Source organism: Phoxinus phoxinus (genome assembly GCF_949152265.1).
Source record: "Phoxinus phoxinus genome assembly, chromosome: 18".
In the NCBI taxonomy this organism is placed as follows: domain Eukaryota; kingdom Metazoa; phylum Chordata; class Actinopteri; order Cypriniformes; family Leuciscidae; genus Phoxinus; species Phoxinus phoxinus.
This window is the reverse complement of record NC_136893.1, coordinates 14,874,984-14,880,983: the sequence shown is the minus strand read 5'-3', so window position 1 is coordinate 14,880,983 and position 6,000 is coordinate 14,874,984.

Below are 6,000 nucleotides of genomic sequence, written 5' to 3'. Positions count from 1 at the left end.
ATACATTTATTGTTATAAATGTATAAATGAGTTGAATCTTGTATAACTTTGCTTACCAACCGTCATAACTTATTTGGTCAAAAGTATTCTATAGAAGTATTGTTCATTGTTAGTTCATCTTGTTATGTAGTAACTAATATTATCAAATGAAGCTTTTTAAATTGTTACCAACCAAATGTATTAGTCATAGCATGAAGATAGCCTATTTATCGTATCAGTCAGAATTCTAATATCATTCAGTTTTACATCTTTTAAAAAATATTTTTATCTCTAATTTGCCTGCTGTATTTCTCAAACTTGCTCTTCTGTGTGTCTGAGGTTAGAGGTTAGCCAATGCCAGTTCTGTTGCGGTCATAGGCCTAGAGAGAGATCTGGCCTGCTTCAAAAAATGAGGTCAGCTGAGAGGTACAGGCTCGCTGAATTCCTGCTCTCTGTCAGTTAGTTAATCCATTCAGCTGGTTGTGAGAGGTAGGGATGGGATGAATGAGAGAGGCAGAAGGGGTGCAGCTATACTCTTCTGGAGGACAGCTGGCTCTGTCAGACCAAAGTGGGAGATGCAATTGTAGACAGATGGGTTTTCGGTTACAACTTCCAATCTGAGTTTGAGATCTGAAGATTAACCTCTGTATCTGTTAGAGATAGACCTGATGTGTCTGTTTGTATTACTGTAAGTAATCCAGACCAAATGTGCCTTTATTGTAGTAATAGGCCTACAGACATATGACTGCCAAGAACTACAAAGAAAACTAATTATGTTTCTTCAACTATGCAAACTTCTGTTTCTGTAGGCCTACACAATCAGGAAATAAAATAAAATAAAAAGCTTTTCACAACACTTTTCTACTAACAATCCTCAACAGTGTATAATGGCACAACCAGTAAATTGACATGCACAAACCTTAGTAATTCACATTGCATGATTTATTTAAATACTCTTCTCAGAAATTTTGCTAATTTTTCACTGCTGTCTTTAGTAAATCCTGACAGTAGTTTTTTTAAGCCAAAAGAGGGTTAATACATCTGTCAGCCCTAATACTTTTATTTAGCAATTAAGGATGCAGTTAATTGATCAAACATGACTTTTACATTGTTACAAAAGATTTCTCTTTCAAATAAATGCTGTTCTTTTGTGCCTTCTATTCATCAAAAAAAATCACAGTTTCAACAAAAATATTTAGCAGCACAAGTGTTTTCAACTTTGATAATAATCATTAATGTTTCTTGAGCAGAAAATTAGCATTTTAGAATGATTTCTTAAGAATGATGATGCTGAAAATTTAGCTTTGCCATCACGGGAATAAATTACATTTCAAAATATATTAAAAAAGAAAAGAGTTGTATAATATTTCACAGTATATTTTTGGGACATATAAATGCAGCCTTGGTGAACATAAGAGATTTCCCTTTATCTGTAGTATATGTTTTCATACTTTTTTTTGAATTATTAATTACAGCTTGATTGAAAATGATGCACAATGAAGTACATGATTGATATCTTCACACATCTTCATCTCATGCATAAGCTACTGACACTGTCTCCTCCTTGGAAGAAAAGTACAGTAAATTTTGATTTTGACTAAAATCTTAATTAGTCAAATGAGTCACAACAAACATGTAAATGACCTGTGTGTATTTCAGTCTTTGTTTAAATCACCCTGAACTGAAGTATCAGTGCATGTGTACACCTGGCTGTGAACAGTTTTCGCATGCTGGCTGGTTGATGAAGCTGCTCCCGTGGGTATTCACGGCCAGCTATAATCCCAGAGCCGTGCGGAGGCGGAAGGGGACACTCTGACAGCTGACTCAGAGCGTCAGGTGAGGCGAGGGGTAATGTGATCAGCCATGTAAAAGGGCCCTTCACTCATGTTTTATTTATCAATGGAGATGCCATTACCAAAATGCACTGCTCATGAAGGAGATGCTGGTGAAGGCATTTCTATCTGTGTCAAAGTCAGCACAGGATGCTCAGCGGTGTGACGCAGCGCACCAGCAGTGCTGAGAGGTGCATGTGGACAAACTAGTGGTTGCTCAATAGGAGTTTTTTCATTTTTTTTTATGGGTGATGCTGATCTCTAGAGAGCATGCGGCTGATGGCCGGATGGTTGATACACTATTATATACATATTTCAAATATTTCTTGTGAAATGTTTAGCAAATAGTAAATACAAGCGTTTAAATTAACAAATGGTAACATTAAATATAAAATAATCTAATAGTAAATCAAATTAATATGTAAACCTTATGTATTTAAACACTGATTTACACAATATTTATCAAGAAATATTTTAAATACAAATGTTAAAATGAACAAATATCAGCTGATATTTGCGAGTTAATGACTCATAAGGATTTAATTTAATTAAAAGGAGAACAATTATTTACATATTATTTGCTATACAAAAAAAGTTGCTGCCTTAAATTTTTAAGTATAATCAACTTGAATGTTAAAGTCAATTCAGCTTAAATTAAACTGATTTAAAAAATGAGTTGAATCTTGTATAACTTAGAAATTGAAAATTGCTTAACTTAATTGCTCATTTTGATGAGTTACAGCAATGTAAAACAATATGTTGTCATAACTTATTGATCGTATCATTTTTTACAGTGTTGCAATTTAACACAATTAATGTCATCTTTAAAAAAATTTTTAATTCAAACATATATTTTACACAATATTTAAGACTTTATCAAGAAATGTTTAAACTGCAATTGTCAAAATGGCCAAATTTCAGCTGATAAAAAAACACAAATAAATAATTACTCTTCAAATATTTCTCGCTTTTATCTCTAAACGGTCATTAATGTTTGTATTGCGCACCTCTGCATGTTACTGCCTCCTTAGAATGAATTGCTGATGTTGTATTCCTTATTGGTACAGTAAGTTGCTTTAGATATCTGCTAATAGAAAAATGTAAATGTAAAATATGAATGTATATCAGTCTATCACTTGTCTACAGTGGCATCAGTAGGTGCAATCATCCTGGTTTTCTGTCCATGATGAGTATCTTTCTTTGATGTCACAGATGAGACAGAGGAAAGTAAACACCATATCATTTGAATGGCTCAGTGAGGAAAGGTTTAAGATTTTTCATTAATACTGTCCCCCCCTACCCCCCAAAGTATGATTTTTGAGTTTTTAGGGCCTAACCGATTTGAAGAACAAACTGAAATGTGCGCTAACAGTCCCGCAGATGTGCGAGATCAGCACAGAGTTTGTGCTCGATCGCTTTCTGTTCCACTGGGCAAACTCGCAAGTCTCCAATCAATACAGTTATGATGACATCTGCCTTTTCTACAAAGCCCCCTCATCGGCTCCCAGCGCGCTGCAGCCATTTATATATTATCCAGAGGTCATGGTCATGACCAGTGCACTCCTGATCGTGTATTTCCGGTATTTCATTGAACAGGAGTAATTGTAGCTCAGTGAGCTTTCTGCAGTAGTACTGTAGTAAAAGCTTTCGGACTCAAAGCGTTGTGCTTTACAGAATAAGAGCGGGTATGGGGGAAAAATCCGCTGCAGGGTTGCAGCTCCAGCTTTGCTGATGCAAAGAGTTCCGATTGATTTACTGTACACAGAGCGGGCCAGCCCTCTCAAACCCCCCTCTGTTAGAAGTTACGGTAATGTCAGGTCTCCCGACGTGTAAGTCAGGATTAAGAACGTATGGCGAATGGAACACGAAGCCTCAATCATCTTAATTGTCAAAATGCTTCGTGGTCCGTCCAATATAATGTTGCACACCACTGGTAATGTATCTCTCTAACTCCCAGACAGTTGACCTCCTGGTTGCAATGGAAGCAACGAAACACCTCAAACACCCCCAGATCTGGTTTCTCAAGATCCTGGTTTTGTATTTCAGAGGTTTTTTTCGTCAACATCGGTACAAACATTTTCTCACAACGATTTTCAGTTCATTCACCATTCATCGTTTTTAAACCCACCTGACGAAATCGGCCACATAGCCTCATTAGGCGGATTTGGGCCAGTGTCAGCAGAAGATGGATGGTGTCCGCACTACGAGCATAGCATACTTTAGTTTTAAAAAGGGTCACCCGTTTAATCCGAAGGAATTGAGGTAGTTTCGATACCCCCCTCCCCCTCCCCCCCTACCTTTTTTAAGGAATGTCTTGACCAGCTGCTGCGGGGGAAGGTGGTGGTGGGGGGTCGTGATAGTGGGAGTGCAGGGGGGTGGCGATGAGGTGCACACTGACCCTGGAGGTTGCATTCCCCTTTAAAAGTCACGGCACACTCGGATACGCAAGGCTCATGCAGGAGCTGCTGCGGCAGTGGGAGAACACTGCTGAGCTGTGCAGTTTGTACTGCCAGTGAGCGCGCAGAGAGGAGGAGGGGGAGCAAGAGATAGAAAAAGAGAGAGAGAGAGAGCAGGAGAATGAAGCAGGGAGAGAGAGCGAACAATGTCATTCCATTCAGCAGGCAATGCTGCAGTCAACTTTACAGCACCGGAGGAGAAGACACGGCTGCTTGTGCATCATCCCTGCAAGACTCGGAGAAGAGCGAAGGCTGGGTGAGTATGTGGAAGTTTGTCTTTCTCTACAGGGCTAGAGGACGCATGTTGAACTTTTCACCCAATCATGGGGGGGATTCAGCTTTGTGGGATGTTTCGGTCTGATTGCAGAATTATTCACTCACCTGCTCTTAGGTCTTAAAGGACCCGTTTGCATTGACCTACATGATGAGTGATCTTCTGCAGTCAGGCTATGACACTTCGGTAGTCATCTCCCTAGCCGATGCCGGCCGGTCTTACTAATAATCTTTGCACACGCAGTTGCATGCGGGATACCAGCAAGAGCACTTAGCACAGGACGAAAAGACGCACAAGCTTGATTTAGGATCAGTGCCGGTATAGAAATGACGCCTACAGGCATAAATAAAAGATGTAGGCCAGAGATATTCTGCTTCAGGGTGCCATACTTTGCTGCACTTTGTTGTGTTGTGTAGCTTGAAGTACTGATGCTGCAGTTTGCCTTGCATCCAGAATGTCAGGAAGGGAAAGAGTTAAAGAACTTGCAGCAGATGGGAAAATGGAAGTAACGTGTTAGGACGGCCTAGGGAGGACAGAACGCAGTGTGCGTGTCAGATAGCAACTGTCACCACCATAGACTCTTAGGGCACTCGGACAGAAGATTTTGACAGAAAGGTTTAGCCAGGTACATTAGAGTCTCAGCTTGGGTGTTTATTAACGTGTGTGTTTCACACTCTCTGTTGGACGGTGCTGCACTCTTACTAACCGTCCCATCCGAGAACAAGAGAGAGTGACTTAAATAAAGCGGTGGGGGGGGACTCATAACTCTTTCACTGCAGGTCTTTTTCTGCTTCAGCTCACTCTCTACTCAACTATATATACTACTTACATGCTTAAACATGGGAAATGCATCATATTTTGTTTATTATGTGTAGTGTAATGAAATAGATTTTTTCGAAATTGCGATTTTTGTTAGTTGCAGTTTGTCTACCTTTGAACTGGTAATGAGCGTGACGTTTATGTTTATTCAATGTAGCTCTTTGAAATGTAAAGGGATTTTGTCATGACACTTTAGCGGACTGTGTAGGTTTCAGTTTGAACGTAGCGCTCATTACCAGTACACGAACTCTGCGGTGATGAGTTCAACTCAGGTTACGCACATAACCCATCCATCCCAGCTGAGCGTTGAAGAACGGCCGCGGTTGTGTATATTGCTTGCTATAGGGCAGGATTAGATCTGTGTACAGCAGGAATGTGAGGAGTGATATATCACTGTCAGATCCGCTGCCTGACATCATTAGCAGAAACTGCAGTTTCTCATGGCGCTCACCAAAGGGGGGTGGGGGGAGGAGGTTGCTGCTGCTCAGCCAAAAAGCGTATTGCCGCACTCACCTGATGTTCTTTAACACCCATCCTCCCATCTCCTCTTACTCTTCCTCCCCCTTCTCTCCAGAGATCTGCTTTGAGATACAGAATGACTTCAACGCACAAAGCTTACCATTTACCCCAATCTAACACG